This window comes from Capricornis sumatraensis, chromosome 3 (genome assembly GCF_032405125.1).
Source record: "Capricornis sumatraensis isolate serow.1 chromosome 3, serow.2, whole genome shotgun sequence".
NCBI lineage: Eukaryota > Metazoa > Chordata > Mammalia > Artiodactyla > Bovidae > Capricornis > Capricornis sumatraensis.
In genome coordinates this window covers 177,208,514-177,225,818 of record NC_091071.1, presented here as the reverse complement: position 1 = coordinate 177,225,818, position 17,305 = coordinate 177,208,514, and the positions used below count along the sequence as shown (strand labels likewise).

Here is a 17,305-nt window from a genome sequence, read left to right as displayed (position 1 = left end):
TCAGCGCTATTTCTGCAACTGCCTGTGAGTCCTTAATCAATTAAAAAGAAAAAAGCAGTGGAGCATTGCTATAGAATTTGAGAACTTGAAGTTAAACCCAAAATAAATATTCACCTCCACTCCAAATCAGTCAGTTAATTTACCAAATACGTACATCCCCTGGAGAAGGAAATGGCAACCCACTCCAGTATCCTTGCCTGGAAAATCTCATGGACAGAGGAACCTGGTGGATTGCAGTCCACGGGGTCGCAAAGAGTCGGGCACGACTGAGTGACTAACACACACACGTACCAGATAAATACAGTAAACATGCACAGGTGCTGTCTTACACGCTGGGGACCCAGCAGTGACTAAGACACACGGACAACCACCTTCCACCGCGGAGCTACACTGTAGCAGGGAGACAGACAATACGAAAACTCAAAACATTTAAATTAAGATCATTCTATTCATACAAGGAGTTGGAAAGAAAACAGAAAGAAAACACTGAAAAAGAAAGATCATTTTAAACAATGACCAAGGTTCTGAAGAGAAAGAAACCTTATATAATACTTACCCAGATTTCAAGAAACAACCTTGGGCTTTCCTTCTCTCTAAGTCTGAAAACAGGCTGTCCAGCTTCTTGGAAGTTCTTGGAGAAATATGCAAATTGCCCTGGAGAAACAAACCAGAAAAACCAGCCCGTGGGTCCATAGGGTGTGGGACCGGGAGGAGGCCCGTGGGAAAGAGGGAGGTTAGCCCCGGGGCTCAGGGGAGCCCTCACCCTACTTCTGGCCTTTGCCCCCCAGGTCTGTAGGCATCGATCATTCATCGAGAGCCGCCTGGCTCTTGGCATGAATTGTCGCTTCCAAGTCTTCATACCCTGAGCCACGGGTGCGGCACCCGCTGCTTGGCTAGCCTGGCGGCAGAGGGCTGGCCCTGGATCTCCTCCATACCAGGATTCCGGGGCCCAGCCATCTGCGTGCCACAGAGTGAGTGCTCAGAAATTGCCTGTGACATGAACAAGTGATGAGGGAATTTTGAGGCATAAGCAAAAGCTAGATTTTCCCAGTTATTCCCTCTGGAAAGGCACTCCTCTTCTTACCTCCCCCTCGAGCATCAGATGAGGAAGACAGATGGAACAAGGGCCCAGCATCTGGAATTACCCAGAGACATCCCAGAGCCCAGTGGGAGAGGAGAGAAGGTGTTTCTGAAGAACCAAAAAGATGCTCAGCGATCCAAATAACGCACAGCCCACGGACGTCCAAAGATGCTCAGCGACCCAAACTTCAAGTAATCTGAGCTTTATCCTAACAGGCCATTTTCTATGTTCAAGGAGCCAGAATATTTTCTGCCTCTTCAAGCTTCTGTAAAAGGCCTCTTTTTGGCCATGCCGTGTGGCATGCAGAACCTTAGTTCCTGGACCAGGAACTGAACCCAAGGCCCCTGCAATGGAAGGGCAAACTCTTAACCCTCCAAAGGGTTTTTAATCAATGAACAGTCGTAACACCCTTCCCCTGGATGTCACCTTCCTATAAGGCATAAGCATGTCGTATGACTATAAACCAGGAGATTCAAGCCACAAGTCCAACCGTGTTAAAAAGATAAGACAAGTACAATGTCTAGAACAGTCATCCCAGGGATCTCCGGATGGTGGGATACCAGAGACTTTTCTGGATTTCCCCAGTGTCACAGAGATGTATTGCTTTCGAGCTCTGAAGACAGTTATTTTGTTTACGTCTCTAGCTGCTTGGAGGGGACTGCTGGACTTACATCAGGGTGGCTGACAGTGACTGTCTGTATACTGGGACGGAGTGGGGCGGGTGGGGGTTGGTGGCTGCAGATTCTGTATGATTTTAATCTTTTCTTTATCTGTTTAAATTTTATGAATTTTCAACAATGACTGTGTATTGACTATAAGATCAGAATGAAGAGATTTTTTTTTAAATATTTTTTTGATGGGGACCATTTTAAAGTCTATGAATTTGTTACAATACTGCCTCTGCTTTATGCTTTGGTTTTGTGGCCTGGAGGCATGTGGGCTCTTAGCTCCCCAGCCAGGGATCGAACCCACACCCCCTGCATAGGAAGGAGAGGTCTTAACCACTGGACTGCCAGGGAAGTCCCCGATGGATTATGATTTTAAATCCTAATATGGTGTGCTGATGTCAGCTCAGACTGGCACCTCTCCCAGCTCTGCGTTCAGTGATGCTGGGAGCCTGAAACAGGCCACAGAGGGGCTATTTCCATCACAGAGACTGGCAAGCCCCACAAACGAAGGGAATCTGTTTTCCAGGGAAGTAGTTAACAGTACACCATGGGACACACAATACGATGCCAGCTATGTTTCTAAAAAATGTTTCACAGAGCATAAAGACACAAGGCAAGACATCAGAACGGTAATGATCCTGACATACACACTACCGTATGCAAGTGAAAGTCGCTCAGTCATGTTCAACTCTGAACAGTCCATGCAATTCTCCAGGCCAGAATACTGGAGTGGGTAGCCTTTCTCTTCTCCAGGGGATCTTCCCAACCCAGGGATCAAACCCAGGTCTCCCGCACTGCAAGCAGATTCTTCACCATCTGAGCCACCAAGGAAACTCAAGAATATAGGAGTGAGTGGCCTATCCCTTCTCCAGTGGATCTTCCTGACCCAGGAATTGAACCGGGATCTCCTGCATTGTAGGCAGATTCTTTACCAACATCAGTTCAGTTCAGTTCAGTTGCTCAGTCACGTCCGACTGTTTGCGACCCCATGAATCGCAGTACCCCAGGCCTCCTTGTCCATCAACAACTCTCAGAGTCTACCCAAACCCATGTCCATCGAGTCGGTGATGCCATCCAGCCATCTCATCCTCTGTTGTCCCCTTCTCCTCCTGCCCCCAATCCCTCCAGGCATCAGAGTCTTTTCCAATGAGTCAACTCTTCGCATGAGGTGGCCAAAGCACTGGAGTTTCAGCTTCAACATCACTCCTTCCAATGAGCACCCAGGACTAATCTCCTTTAGGATGGACTGCTTGGATCTTCTTATAGTCCAAGGGACTCTCAAGAGTCTTCTCCAACACCACAGTTCAAAAGCATCAATTCTGCAGCACTCAGCTTTCTTCACAGTCCAACTCTCACATCTATACATGACCACTGGAAAAACCATAGCCTTGACTAGATGGACCTTTGTTGGCAAAGTAATATCTCTGCTTTTAAATATGCTATCTAGGTTGGTCATAACTTTTCTTCCAAGCAGAAAGCGTCTTTTATTTCATGGCTGCAATCACCATCTGCAGTGATTCTGGAGCCCCCAAAATAAAGTCTGACACTGTTTTCACTGTTTCCCCATCTACTTCCCATGAAGTGATGGGACCAGATGCCATGATCTTACTTTTCTGAATGTTAAGCTTTAAGCCAACTTTTTCTCTCTCCTCCTTCACTTTCATCAAGAGGCTTCTTAGTTCCTCTTCACTTTCTGCCATAAGGGTGATGTCATCTGCATATCTGAGGTTACTGATATTTCTCCTGGCAATCTTGATTCCAGCTTGTGCTTCTTCCAGCCCAGTGTTTCTCATGATGTACTCTGCATATAAGTTAAATAAGCAGGGTGACAATACCTGCTTATTTGACGTACTCCTTTTCCTATTTGGAACCAGTCTGTTGTTCCATGTCAAGTTCCTATTTGGAACCAGTCTGTTGTTCCATGTCCAGTTCTAACTGTTGCTTCCTGACCTGCATACAAATTTCTCAAGAGACACGTCAGATGGTCTGGTATTCCCATCTCTTTCAGAATTGTCCACAGTTTATTGTGATCCACACAGTCAAAGGCTTTGGCACAGTCAATAAAGCAATAATAGATGTTTTTCTAGAACTCTCTTGCTTTTTCGATGATCCAGTGGATGTTGGCAATTTGATCTCTGGTTCCTCTGCCTTTTCTAAAACCAGCTTGAACATCTGGAAGTTCATGGTTCACGTACTGTTGAAGCCTGGCTTGGAGAATTTTGAGCATTACTTTACTAGCGTGTGAGATGAGCGCAGTTGTGCGGTAGTTTGAGCATTCTTTAGCATTGCCTTTCTTTGGGATTAGAATGAAAACTGACCTTTTCCAGTCCTGTGGCCACTGCTGAGTTTTCCAAATTTGCTGGCATATTGAGTGCAGCACTTTCACAGCATCATCTTCCAGGATTTGAAATAGCTCAACTGGAATTCCATCACCTCCACTAGCTTTGTTCGTAGTGATGCTTTCTAAGGCCCACTTGATTTCACATTCCAGAATGTCTGGCTCTAGATGAGTGATCACATCATCATGATTATCTGGGTCGTGAAGATCTTTTTTGTACAGTTCTTCCGTGTATTCTTGCCACCTCTTCTTAATATCTTCTGCTTCTGTTAGGTCCATACCATTTCTGTCCTTTATCGAGCCCATCTTTGCATGAAATGTTCCCTTGGTATCTCTAATTTTCTTGAAGAGATCTCTAGTCTTTCCCATTCTGTTCTTTTCCTCTATTTCTTTGCATTGATTGCTGAGGGAGGCTTTCTTATCTCTCCTTGCTATTCTTTGGAACTCTGCATTCAAATGGAAAGATCTTTCGTTTCCTCCTTTGCTTTTTGCTTCTCTTCTTTCCACAGCTATTTGTAAGGCCTCCTTAGACAGCCATTTTACTTTTTTGCATTTCTTTTCCATGAGGATGGTCTTGATCCCTGTCTCCTGTACAATGTCACGAACCTCCGTCCATAGTTCATCAGGCACTCTATCAGATCTAGTCCCTTAAATCTACTTCTCACTTCCACTGTATAGTCATAAGGGATTTGATTTAGGTCATACCTGAATGGTTTTCCCTACTCTCTTCAATTTAAGTCTGAATTTGGCAATAAGAAGTTCATGATCTGAGCCACAGTCAGCTCCCAGTCTTGTTTTTGCTGACTGTACAGAGCTTCTCCATCTTTGACTGCAAAGAATATAATCAATCTGATTTTGGTGTTGACCATCTGGTGACATCCATATGTAGAGTCTTCTCTTGTGTTGTTGGAAGAGAGTGTTTGCTATGACCAGTGTGTTCTCTTGGCAAAACTCTATTAGCCTTTGCCCTGCTTCATTCCATACTCCTCGGCCAAATCTTCCTGTTGCTCTGGGTGTTTCTTGACTTCCTACTTTTGCATTCCAGTCCTCTATAATGAAAAGGACATCTGTTTTGGGTGTTAGTTCTAAACGGTCTTCATAGAAACCATTCAACTTCAGCTTCTTCAGCATTACTGGTTGGGGCATAGGCTTGGATCACCATAATATTGAACGGTTTGCCTTGGAAATGAACAGAGATCATTCTGTCGTTTTTGAGATTGCATCCAAGTACTGCATTTCGGACTCTTGTTGACCATGATGGCTACTCCATTTCTTCTGAGGGATTCCTGCCCACAGTAGTAGATATAATGGTCATCTGAGTTAAATTCACCCATTCCAGTCCATCTTAGTTTGCTGATTCCTAGAATGTCGATGTTCACTCTTGCCATCTCCTGTTTGACCACTTCCAATTTTCCTTGATTCATGGACCTGACATTCCAGGTTCCTGTGCAATATTGCTCTTTATAGCATCAGACCTTGCTTCTTTACCAACATTCACATTACCATATGTAAAACAGACAGCTAATGGGAAGCTGCTACATAACACAGGAAGCCCAGCCTGGCCCTCTCTGATGACCTAGAGTGGTGGGAGGGAGGCTTGAGAGGGAGGGGATACATATACATATACTTATGGGTGATTCGAGTTTTTGTATGGCGGAAGCCAACATTACGTTGTAAAGCAATATCCTCCACTTAAAAAAAAAAACAAAAAACGTTAATGATCCTTTTCACTCGGTGGCAGGACTGTGGGCCTAGAAGTAATTGGTTTCTATTCTTTCTTTCTGCATTTCTAACATTCTTCTGTTGCAAGCTTATTAGAACTTTTTAAAAGAATATTTACCTATTTGTCTGGCTGAGTCCGGTCTCAGCCGCGGCACACAGGGGCTTCCGCTATGGCGTGTGGACTCTCTACTTGTGGGGCAGAGGTTCCAGAGCACATGGACTGTGGCAGGTGGCCTTAGCTGCTCTGTGGCTTGTGGGATGCTAGGTCGTCCTGACCGGGGGCTGAATCCAAGTCCTTTGCATTCCAAGGTGGATTCTTTACCACTGGGCCATCAGGGAAGTCTCTATTAGAGTTTTAATAACTAAAAAAAATTTTTTTAATTAAAAATTGTTGTGTTTTTGATCACTAGAAGGGGAGTGCTTTATCTCACAAAGCTCTGGCCACATGTGGCCCAGCTGACCCAGTGTGGGTGAGGTCACGATTAAGTCCCATTCCTTTGACCAGCAGGTCTTGTAATCAACCAGATGGACAAGAGCAACTCTCAGCCATCCGTGACGGTGAGATGGAGGAGCCCAAGGTTCCAACTCCACAGACTGGCCAGTCGGATGGGATGGGCCCCAAACTCTTTCAACCGAGGACGTGTGGTGGCGGTTGAGGTTGGAGGCAGGGGGTGCCATCTGAATTGTGTATACTGGTCCTCAGTGGCCTCCACTCCTTGGTCTGGTTAGGGATCAGGATCCGGTCCAAAGCTGAACCGAGAGTCTCAAGTATGTCTGAGAAGCTGGACTGATTCTGAGAGGGTGAAAGGGTGCTGGATTCCTGCAGTAAGCAAAAGACCCTGCTGGTCAGGGCTGGAGGTGCCTCTGTGCCCGGGGCCGCCTCACGTGCACAGGACCCGTCCAGCACCCCCCTGGGCTCAGCACATCACTGATGCAGGAAGTAGTCCCGACTCCCTGGGGATCTTGTCCCTGCCCAGGTGACACGAAGACCCCAAGGAACGCTGAGAAAGGTCTACCTCTGCCCCAGGAGAGCCCCGCCACTCAGGGAAACGACATGCACACGGGGAGGTGCCCGGGGAAGCCCCGGTCCACGGCGGGACTCGTGGCCCTGAGGCGGGACGCAGGCGGCCAGCCTGGAACGGAAATGTGTTTTACCGCAACGTGGTCACGACTTTTGTCTTACAGGTCATATTATCAGTCACCAAAGGAAACACAGGCTGGGCTACTTCTGTCAGGAGTAGGGGGAGATGGCCACTCCCAAACATCTGGCCTGGGTTTTACAGGCACCTACAGAGGTGCTCGACCCACATTTCTTGATGGATGCCGTAAACAATGTGGTGGGATTTCTCGTAGCGGCCAAAATCGCACAGTGAGCACTGAGGAGAGAAGCAGACGTGGTCAGCATCGTCCTTGAAAGCCCTTGGTTGTTGTTGTTTAGCCGCTCAGTCGTGTCTGCCTCTTTATGACCCCGGGACTGCATCCCACAAGGCTCCTCTGTCCATGGGATTCTCCAGGGAAGAATACTGAAGTGGGTTGCCATTTCCTTCTCCAGGGGATCTTTCTGACCCAGGGATCAAACCTGAGTCTCGGGCACTGGCGGGTGGATTCCTTACCACTGAGCCACCAGGGAAGCCCTTAAATCATCATTAAAACTCCAAGGCCTTTGGACGTCCCTGGTGGTCCACTGGTTAAGACTGCATTTCCACAACTGGGGGGCAGGGGCAAGTTCAATCCCTGGTTGGGGAAGTTCTGCAGGACCTAGTCTTTAAAAGATGTCATGCAAGAATGAACTTCTTTTGTTTTTCTTAAAAGCGAGCCAACTGTGGCCTTTTTTTGTTTTTAATTTCGGTGTGTGTGTGTGTGTTGGCGGGGGGACTGCGGGGTAGGGGAGCCCAGTGCAGCTGGGGTGCGATGTTCTTTTTCTCTCTTTCTTCCTCTTTTTCTGAGTTAAGTGGCCACAGGTGAATTTTTAGATAAGTCTGCAGGACAGTGAAATAACCATCAGCAGGGCTTCCCTGGTGGTCCAGGGGCTGACTCCATACTCCCAACGCAGGGGGCCCGGGGTCCATCCTGGATTGGGGAACTAAGAGCAGCTGAGAATTTGCATGCTGCAACGAAAGATCCTGCATGCTGCAACTAAAACCCCAGGCAGCCGAATTAAAAAATAAATGCGTAATATATACATCTGTTTTAAAAATAACCATTACTAGAGAAATAACTACAGTGTCAGAGGAAGGCTGAGGACTAATTATCCTGGACCCAAGGAGAAGGAAAAGCATGGGGCCAAAGAATTCCTTTGTAACAAACAGAGCTACAGTACTGTTCTTAAGCAGGAAATTCTGAAGACTGTAGTTCAACATGGACACACACACACACACACACACACACACACACACACACACACACACACACACAACAAGACAATCCTGACATGGTCCTAGAAGCGGGGCTCCTAGGCAGGCCCAGCTTACTCCCCACTCTCAGCATTTTAGGAGACAAACGCATTCATTGTATACCTCTATCAGGAAGTTAAACCGGAGGTTGGTGGTAACTGCACCATCTCAGGAGGTGTCCAGGCAACAGTCTCAACACAGAAGAACCCGGAGGGTTTTGGACAATCCCAGCACAGACTGGAAAGAGAAAGAGGGCGTTGGCATGGAGGGCAAGCTCCCAGCCCACCCCGGCTTCGGGAGCCTGGAGGAGGGGTGGGGGGCTGGGGCAGGCTGGGAAGTGTGATAGTGTGCTCAAGGGTGGATGCCAGGGTCTTGGGTGTTTCGTCCTCATTTATCATCGCGCCCTTCTTCCCTGACTCCCAGCAGAGTACAAGCTGCCGTCATCTCTCTGGCAGGAGCCTCCTCTCCCACCTCTTTCTGCCCTTACCCCTAGCTATCCAGCCCACAGCATCTAGAAAGCTCCACTCAAACGAGAGTCAGATCGCATCCCTTCCCTGCTCCAAACCTCCAGCCACTCCCTTCTCACCCGGCGCCTCCGGGCCATGTGCACCCTGCCCTTCTCCTCCCGGCTCCTCCACTCACCTGGTTCCAGACACAGCCTCCTCCTGGCTGCCAGGGGACCCCACCAGGCGCGCTCCCACCTCAAGGCCTTTGCACTGGCTGTTCCCTTTGCCGGAGATGCTCTTCCCCTAGATGACCACACGGTCAACTCCCTTCCCTCCTTCCGGTCTTTGCTTAAATCTCACAGCTCAGGGAAACCATGCCACCCCCAGCCTCTCATCCCAATCCCTGTCAACTGGCTCCTCCGCCTGGGCCACAGCACGCCTCCCTACCTGACACACCATATCCTTCGCTCGTTTCTGCTTACGGCTTATTGTCTATCTCCCTTTGCCCACACGGAACGTAGTAGAAACCGATAAACATTTGCTGAATGAAGGATGGTTTCCACTAGGGGTAACTAAAATATAATTTAAGAGGCAAATCTGCCTGGCAAGGAAGGGGGAGAGATGGCAATGTCTGCAATGGTCCATTTGACTCACTGGTTTTCAAATTGGTCCACAGGGTCCCAGGGACCTCTCCTACTCTGAGGGGCAAGGGAAGACACTGGGGCAGCCATCCATGTCCACCTTCAAACTGTAACAGTAAACGATCGAACAGTGCCGCTTCCGCTTACATCCCCAAAGCACCGAAAGCACAGTCTCGAGAAGGTATGTGCACACCCGTATTCACAGCAGCATTTTTCACAACGGCTAAAAGGTGGAGCAGAGTACACCAGGCAAAATGCCAGGCTGGATGACGCACAAGCTGGAATCGAGACTGCCGGGAGAGAGAGCAACAACCTTAGATAGGCAGATGATACCACTCTAACAGCAGAAAGGAGAGGAACTAAAGAGCCTTTCGAGGAACTAAAGAGGAGAGTGAAAAAGCTGGTTTGAAACTCAAGATTCAAAAACCTAAGATCATGGCATCTGGTCCTGTTATTTCATCGCAAACAGAAGGGGAAAAAGTGGAAGCAGTGACAGATTTTCTTTTCCTGGGCTCCAGAATCACTATGGACGGTGATTGCAGCCATGATATTACAGGACTCCTGTTCCTTGGAAAGAAAGCTATGACAAACCTAGACAGCGTATGAGAAAGCAGAGACATCACTTTGGTGACAAAAATCAGTATAGTCAGAGCCGTGGTTTTTTCCACTCATGGATATGACAGTTGGATCATAAAGAAGGCTGAGCACCAAAGAATTGCTGCTTTCAAACTGTGGTGCTGGAGAAGACTCTTGAGAGTCTCTTGGACTGCAAGGAGATCAGACCAGCCAATCCTAAAGAAATCAACCCTGAATATTCATTGGAAGGACTGATGCTGAAGCTAAAATTCCAATACTCTGGCCACCTGATGCAAAGAGCTAACTCACTGGAAAACACCCTGATGCTGGGAAAGATTAAAGGCAGAAGGAGAAGGGGGCAACAGAAGGTGAGATGGTTGGATGGCATCACAGACTCAATGGACAAGAATTTGAGCAAACTCCTGGAGATACTGAAGGACAGAGGTACCTGGCATGATACAGTCCGTGGGGTCTCTAAGAGTCAGACATGACTCAGTGATTGAACAACAACAAAAAAAGGCGGAGGCGAGCCAAGTGGCCATGGGTGGATGAAAGGATGAATGAAATGTGTTACATACATACAATGGAACGTTTTTCAGCCTTAAAAGAAGGAAGTTCTAACACGCTGCAACATGGTAACCCTTGAGGACATTATGCTGAATGAAATCGACTAGTCCCAGAAAGACAAACACTGTATAGCTCCATTTGTGTGAGCGATTTAGAGTGACCAACGTTGTAGAACTAGAATGTAAAAGTAGGGGTTGCCAGGGGTTGGGGAGGGGGTGGGAAAGTTGTTTAGAGGGTACAGAGTTTCTAACTAGTGAGTTGAAATCGTCTGGAGATTGAGTGCAGAAGAACGTGATTATACCTGATGGTACTGAACTGCACAGTCAAAAATGGTTAGGAGGGTGAATTTTATGCTCTGTATATTTCATCACAACTAATTTTTTTAATTAAAAGATTATAACTATTAGTACTTGGCAAATGTTAGCCATATGCCCCTCTTCCATCTCGTTTCCTCCCAATAATTCTATAAGGTCACTGCTATTATCTCTGTTTTACGGAAGGAGAAAGAGGCCCTGACAAGTAAACGGAAAGGCTGCTGCATAAGTGATGTGGGATTTAAATGGGCACCTGGGTCTTAGCTCAAGGACAGCCTACACTGCTCCTCTTTGGTCTAACTTTATACACTGAGGTGGCCCAAAAGATTTCAAACACAATCTGAAAACTGCCAAATGAGAATCTCACTAGCTCCATCTTGAACCGGGCAGGACCTAGGGGGCCTCTATGTGACAGGCCCTCTCCCCCATGTCCTCTGCCTGCCTCTTGTTTATGGAAAAGCTATAGTCTTCCAGGCCTCCCCGGAGCCAAGAATTAATGATTGAAAGGACTGTGTCATGACAAAAGTAGCAGTTTGGCCAGGAGAACCGGAAACAATTTAAACAGTGTTTAAACAATTTAAACAGTCATAGGGCAGTCAAAGAATCTTTAGTTCTTCCCTGAAGTCCTTAGATAACAGTGTCTGATACACATTCCCTGAGTTGTTTTACAGATGATAAAACCACTATCAGATGGAAGGATGTAATTACTCAATGACCATGAGAACACAGCCCCCAGACCTCCTGGAGCCTGAGGATTGCTAATGCTAACCCCTGTGATACACCCTGTTACCTCACCATCAACCAATCAGAGACTGGTGCACAAACTGATCACACAGCCTGGGACTCCCCTCCTTCAGCTGGTCTTTAACACTGCTTCCCTGAAAAAGAAAATGCTTCCCTGTAAACTGATGCAACCACTATGGAAAACTGTATGGAGGTTCCTTAAAACCAAAAACAGAGTTGCCATATGATCCAGCAATCTCACTCACAGGTATATATCCAGAATAAGCTATGATTTTAAAAGATACATGCATCCCAATGTTATATCAGCATTGTTTACAATAGCCTAGACAAGGAAGCAACCTAAATGCCCAACAACAGATGGATGGATGAAGAAGATGCATTAAATATACACAGTGGAATACCACTGAGCCATCAAAAAGAATGAAAGAATGCCACTTACAGCAACATGGGAGGCCTAGAGATTGTCATACTAGGTGAAGCCAGTCAGTCAGAGAAAGACAAATACTATGTGATATCGCTTGTATGTAGAATCTGAAACATGGCACAAGCGACCTTCGCTATGACACAGAAAGACTCACAGACACAGATAAACAAGGGCCTACTGTATGAAACAGGGAACTGTATTCAATACCCTGCAGCAAGCCACGATGGAAAAGAATGTGAAAAAGAGTTATGTATATACGCGTATAATTGAATCGCTTTGCTATACACCAGCAACTAACAACACTGTAAATCAACTATGCATCAAAACAAAAACAAAACGCTTCCCTGAAACCCATCAGGGAATCTGGGTTTTTTTTGAGAACGGCTGCCCTGAACTCCGGAGAAGGCAATGGCACCCCACCCCAGCACGCTTGCCTGGAAAATCCCATGGACAGAGCAGCCTGGTAGGCTGCAGTCCATACTAAGGGTCGGACACGACTGAGCGACTTCACTTTCACTTTTCACTTTCATGCATTGGAGAAGGAAATTGCAACCCACTCCAGGGTTCTTGCCTGGAGAACCCCAGGGACGGGGGAGCCTGGAGGGCTGCCGTCTCTGGGGTCGCACAGAGTCGGACACGACTGAAGCGCCTTAGCAGCAGCAGCCGTGAACTCCTGGTCTGCCACTGTATACTAAACGCTGACTCCTGGTCTGCCACTGTATACTACATGCTGACTCCTGGTCTGCCACTGTATACTAAATGCTGCACTTTTTCCTTCACCACAACAGGTCTCAGTAGCTTGACAGTAGATTGGTCTGTGCGAGTGAACAGACGCAAGTTCGGTTCAGTAAAGACCCCACTTTTCAACTTTATTTTCCCCACTCCCTTTCCTCTAGCCAGCTTTCTCCCAAGCTGAGCCACTGCGCCTTGCAGCCTATGCTGGGTTTCCACCTCGGGAAGCAGCTCAAGCTGTTTCTTTTTTCTTGGTGTGGATCCTCATCTCCAAATAATGCCCTTCTTCAAAGTGAAAGTGAAAACCTTTGTCGCTCAGTTGTGTCTGACTCTTTGTGACCCCATGAACTGTGGCCTACCAGGCTCCCCTGTCCATGGAATTCTTCAGGCAGGAATACAGGAGTGGGTGGCCATGTCCTCTTCCAGGGGATATTCCCCACCCAGGGATCAAACCCGGGTCTCCAGCATTGCAGGCAGATTCTTTACCATCTGAGCTGCCAGAGGAATCCCCTTCTTTAAAAGCACAGCTTAAAAATAAAGTCAGGGACTTCCCTGGTGGCCTGGTGGTTGGGAGAGCGCCTGCCAACACAGGAGACACAGGTTTGGCCCCTTCTCCAGGAAGATCCCACATGCTGAGGAGCAACTGAGCCTGCGTGCCACCACTATTGAGCCTGCACACAACTGCTGAAGCCCGTGCCCCTTGCGCCTGCGCTCCACAACCGGAGAAGCCACCGCAGTGAGCAGCCCACACAGCACACGTGGAGAGCAGCCCCTGCTCGCGGCAGCCGGGGAGAGCCCGCAGGCAGCCGGGGAGAGCCAGTGCAGCCATAAGTTAAAATAAACAGATCAGGAGAGCTCCTGCAGACTTCCCTCCCGATCCCATTTCAGCCTCACCACTGCCTTACGAGGAAGAAACTAACACTGTCCCCATCTTACAGATGAGAAAACTGAGGCTCAGAGAGGGGAGGGCTACACAGGTGGCAAATGGCAGGACCAGGATATACACCTCCCCAGGTGCATGTGACTTGAGACCCAAATCCAGCTCTGTTTTACTAAGGGGTCTGAGGGGCTGCCACGAGGCTTCTTGGATTTGTCCAGCCTGCCGCTTCTGAAGTGCTGCTCATGCTTTCTCTGGGGGGGCCTCACCTCCTCTCAGGCATGAAGGCTGGTTGCCTACGTGCCTGTCTCCCCACCCAGGATGGTCGGGGGGCAGTGGATGATGCCCAGGACACCTGTGCTTTCCCACCTGCTCAGCAGAGCTCCTCCTCACGCAAGTGTAAGATATCAGGTGCCACCACTGCCCTGTGTGACTTTTCTTAATCCAACGTGCCACCACCTGGCAGCAGAGGATAGGTTGGTTGGTTTGCGGTCTGTGTCCCTCATTGGAGAAAGTTCCATGCGGACAGTGGGTATTGTGTCATGTTCCCTGATGTCTCTTAGAGCACTGCCTGGCAGCGCAGGTGAAAGAATGAATGAACACCTATGCTCACAACTAAGAGGTGACGTCTGCAACTTTTCTTTTTTGATGAAGGACAACAGAATTTTAGATAAAGCAAGTCCACATGTGCGCAAGAGCTGCTCCCAAAGAGATTTCATTACCAAGCATCTCAGAGCAAACTCCGAGCAGTCCCAGAAATCATGAGGGTCACAGCTGGAGGTGGGGGTGTGTGACCGGGTGGAAGCTGACATTAATTCCAGTGATATCTTACACAATTATACACAAGTATAATTACACTTTGACATAAACCTCCCACATACCTGGGGAAGTCCGGTGGCCTGGGGAACTTGGGATGCCAGTCGAGGTTGGGATCAGATCTGACAGATGAGGTGTTACCCTGGAAAAAGGGAGCTGAAGGAGGAGAAGCAGTCTAGAAGAGCCCGTGCAAAGGCCCTGAGGCAGAGGCAGCAGCGCGCTCGAGCACAGAGGGCTACTGACAGAGAGGTCTGAGACGCAGCTGGAGGAGGAGGCCAGGTGCAGGTGGGGCCCAGGCGGCAGGACTTTCAGGGCCGTGCTGAGGTTTTTGCTCTTTTTCTTTACCCTAAGAAAGTGGCTTCCCTGGTGGCTCAGAGGTTAAAGCATCTGCCTCCAATGCGGGAGACCTGGGTTCGATCCCTGGATCGGGAAGATGCCCTGGAGAAGGAAATGGCAACCCACTCCAGTATTCTTGCCTGGAGAATCCCATGGACGGAGGAGCCTGGTAGGCTACAGTCCACGGGGTCGCAAAGACTCGGACACGACTGAGCGACTTCACCTCACCCTAGGAAAGTAGGAAGCCGCAGAAGGGTTTTGAGCAGAGGGTGGTAAAATCGGATGGGTCTGGCTGTCAAGAGGAGGGTGGCAAAGTGGCAAGTGGGTTCAATACCCATTTTAGCCCCCTTCTGCTCATTGTAACATATTCAAGGCAGCGAGGCTCTCCCCGCCCATTTCATCTGCTGCCGCAGTTTAAAATGTACAGCAATGATTACAAAACCATCAGGTCATAAAGGAGAGAGTGAGGATAAACACCTAATGACGTTTCTCAGGTCCCGCATGTGTGGGCCCGGGAGGCTGATCCAGCCACTTGCAGCCTTGTGGTACCAGTGCAGGGAAAGATGATCTCAGGCTCACGAGAAACTCTCCAGGCTGTGACCTCCCTGCCACCCCAACCAGGGCACCATGTGTCTTACCGACCGCTGTAACCCCAGTGTCTAAATGGTGCCATTCTGGTACATGCTTGGCCACGGCAACCAAGGCAGCCAACTGTGCCATCCAACCGCTCCCAGGCCTTGGAAAGGATCCCAGGGTGGCAGCTCTACTCAGGGCCCTTCGTGGCTTTGGCCTCTTTCGTCCCCATGACAACCCTGGGGACAGGTATTTTACAGGTGAGGCAATCGAGACACAGACAGGTCACTTAGCTTGTTCAGGATGACTCCGGAAACTGCAGACTGAGGGCCTGAGCCACCTCTGTGTGATGCAGGACATGTGACTGCAAGGGTTCTGAAAGCTGAAATGTGGACCGCGACACAGGCTCTATTTCCTGAGACAGCAAAGCAGGGAAGCTCAGGCTCCCAGGCTTCAACTCAGCCACCCTCCCTCTGCCTCTTACGTTTCTTTATGGAGAGCACTCACAGGTTATCCACAGGGTCACTAGAGTCTCTAAATAAACACTATGAATAAACAATACACCCTGGCTCACGCCTGATTTGGCAAGGTCTCTGATGTGAGCCACAACCTGGACCCTGCTTACGATTTCCGAAGCCTTTCAGCACAGCACCACCAATGCTGTGAAGTAGCGTGACTCCTGCTGTACGACGAGAAAACAGGCCGAGAGAGGTAGAATGACGTACCCAAGATCACACAGCTAGCTTTCCAGACTCTGAGGTCAGTTCAGGGCCGCCCTCTACCCACCCAGCCCCTCCTCCCCAAATCCCTAGGGGTGGGGTTGGGGGAGCTCAGGCTGGCAAAGCATGCCAAACAAGGCCTGGTAGGCCTGGGAGCTGTGAGCTTTCGTCCCTTCCTGCCCTCTTCTCAGACTTCAGGGGGAGAAGATTCCAGTGCTCCTCTTCATCCCTCCTCCCGCTCAGGCTGAAGGGCAGGGTTTACTCCACTCTCTGCAATGTACCCCCACCCCCCAGGGCAGCTCTCGTCTCACTCACTGCTGTATTCCCAGTCCCTAAACCGCACAGAGTAGGCGTTCAATATATATTTGGTGGACGCCCCCAAAGCTTAAAGGGCTTCATGTTTCTGCCCTGAAATGAACGCTGAGTTAGTGAACAGAGGACTCACTGTTGACTCCTACGCCGCATTAGGCAGTGGTGTCGACCAAGGCCTGGAGTCTAGCGGGGCTGTGGTCCTGCCTTCCTGCGCCACCCTGAGCAGGGCAGAGAGGAGACCGGAGGGGTGTGTGTGTGCGTCAGAGAGGAGACCGGAGGGGTGGGTGGGTGTGTGTGTGTGAAGCCCTCCTCTGTGCCAGGTGCTGCGTCAGGCTCTGGAGTCGGAGAATCCAGGTTCTTATCCTGACGTCCTTCCCAGCCGAGTGGTCCTGGGGAAGTTCTCTCCTCTCTCTGAGCCTCAGCTTACCCAGGTGTAAAATCTGCCCCAAAGTGAGTAAATCAGTAGAAATTCCTCCTTCCTCTAACAACAGGAGTCAGGAGGAGGCCACCTGGGCTCCCTGTGACCCTGGGGCCTTTTCTCCAGAGTTTATTCTCAACACCTTCGCCTCCCTCCCAGTTTAAGTGTCTCCTGAGAGCTCAGAGGGCTTCAGGGGCCAGAAGAAGGCGGGACGAGGAGCGCCCGAGGGGCCCCGAGAGCCAAGGGGAAGCCCGGAGACCCCGGGTGACCTTGGGTTGGGCAAGCACCGTCCCCTCCCTGGCCCGGACCAGAGTCTTCATTTACCAGGGGAGGCCCGGCCTCAGTTTCCCCATCTGCGGCCAGGGCGTGTGGCTCTAAGCGCACTTCCGGCTCGGACGGAAAGCAAGAAGCCGCCCGGCGGCCTTGACTCCGGCGGGTCGGCGCCGGGCCGCCGCCGCGCCCTTGGCACCGGGGGCCGGGGGAGGGGAGGAGGGGGCAACGGGCCCGCGGGCCGGGCGGCGCGGAGCGCGCGCCCCTTACCTGAAGGTGGCGGGCGCCGAAGGCCAGGGGGCGGGGCTGCTCCGGCCCCGCCCCGCGCGCGGCTCCCG

The 17,305-nt window shown here is 49.7% G+C and overlaps 1 protein-coding gene across 2 annotated transcripts in view; it reads right to left on the bottom strand.

Moving 5' to 3' along the window:
- The window catches only part of TMCO4 (transmembrane and coiled-coil domains 4), a 105,122-nt gene extending 88,656 nt beyond the window's left edge, over positions 1 to 16,466 (bottom strand). Inside the window, exons 1-3 of one of the 2 annotated variants that reach the window (XM_068968336.1) lie at positions 16,413 to 16,466; positions 8,326 to 8,439; positions 557 to 654 (exon numbers count right to left, since the gene is read on the bottom strand). The gene's annotated coding sequence lies outside the window, so the exon portion shown is untranslated. Of the gene's footprint in view, positions 1 to 556; positions 655 to 8,325; positions 8,440 to 14,404; positions 14,438 to 16,412 lie in introns of those variants that run through there. The other variant, XM_068968337.1, reaches the window with a different exon arrangement.
- Positions 16,467 to 17,305: the final 839 nt, after the last annotated feature.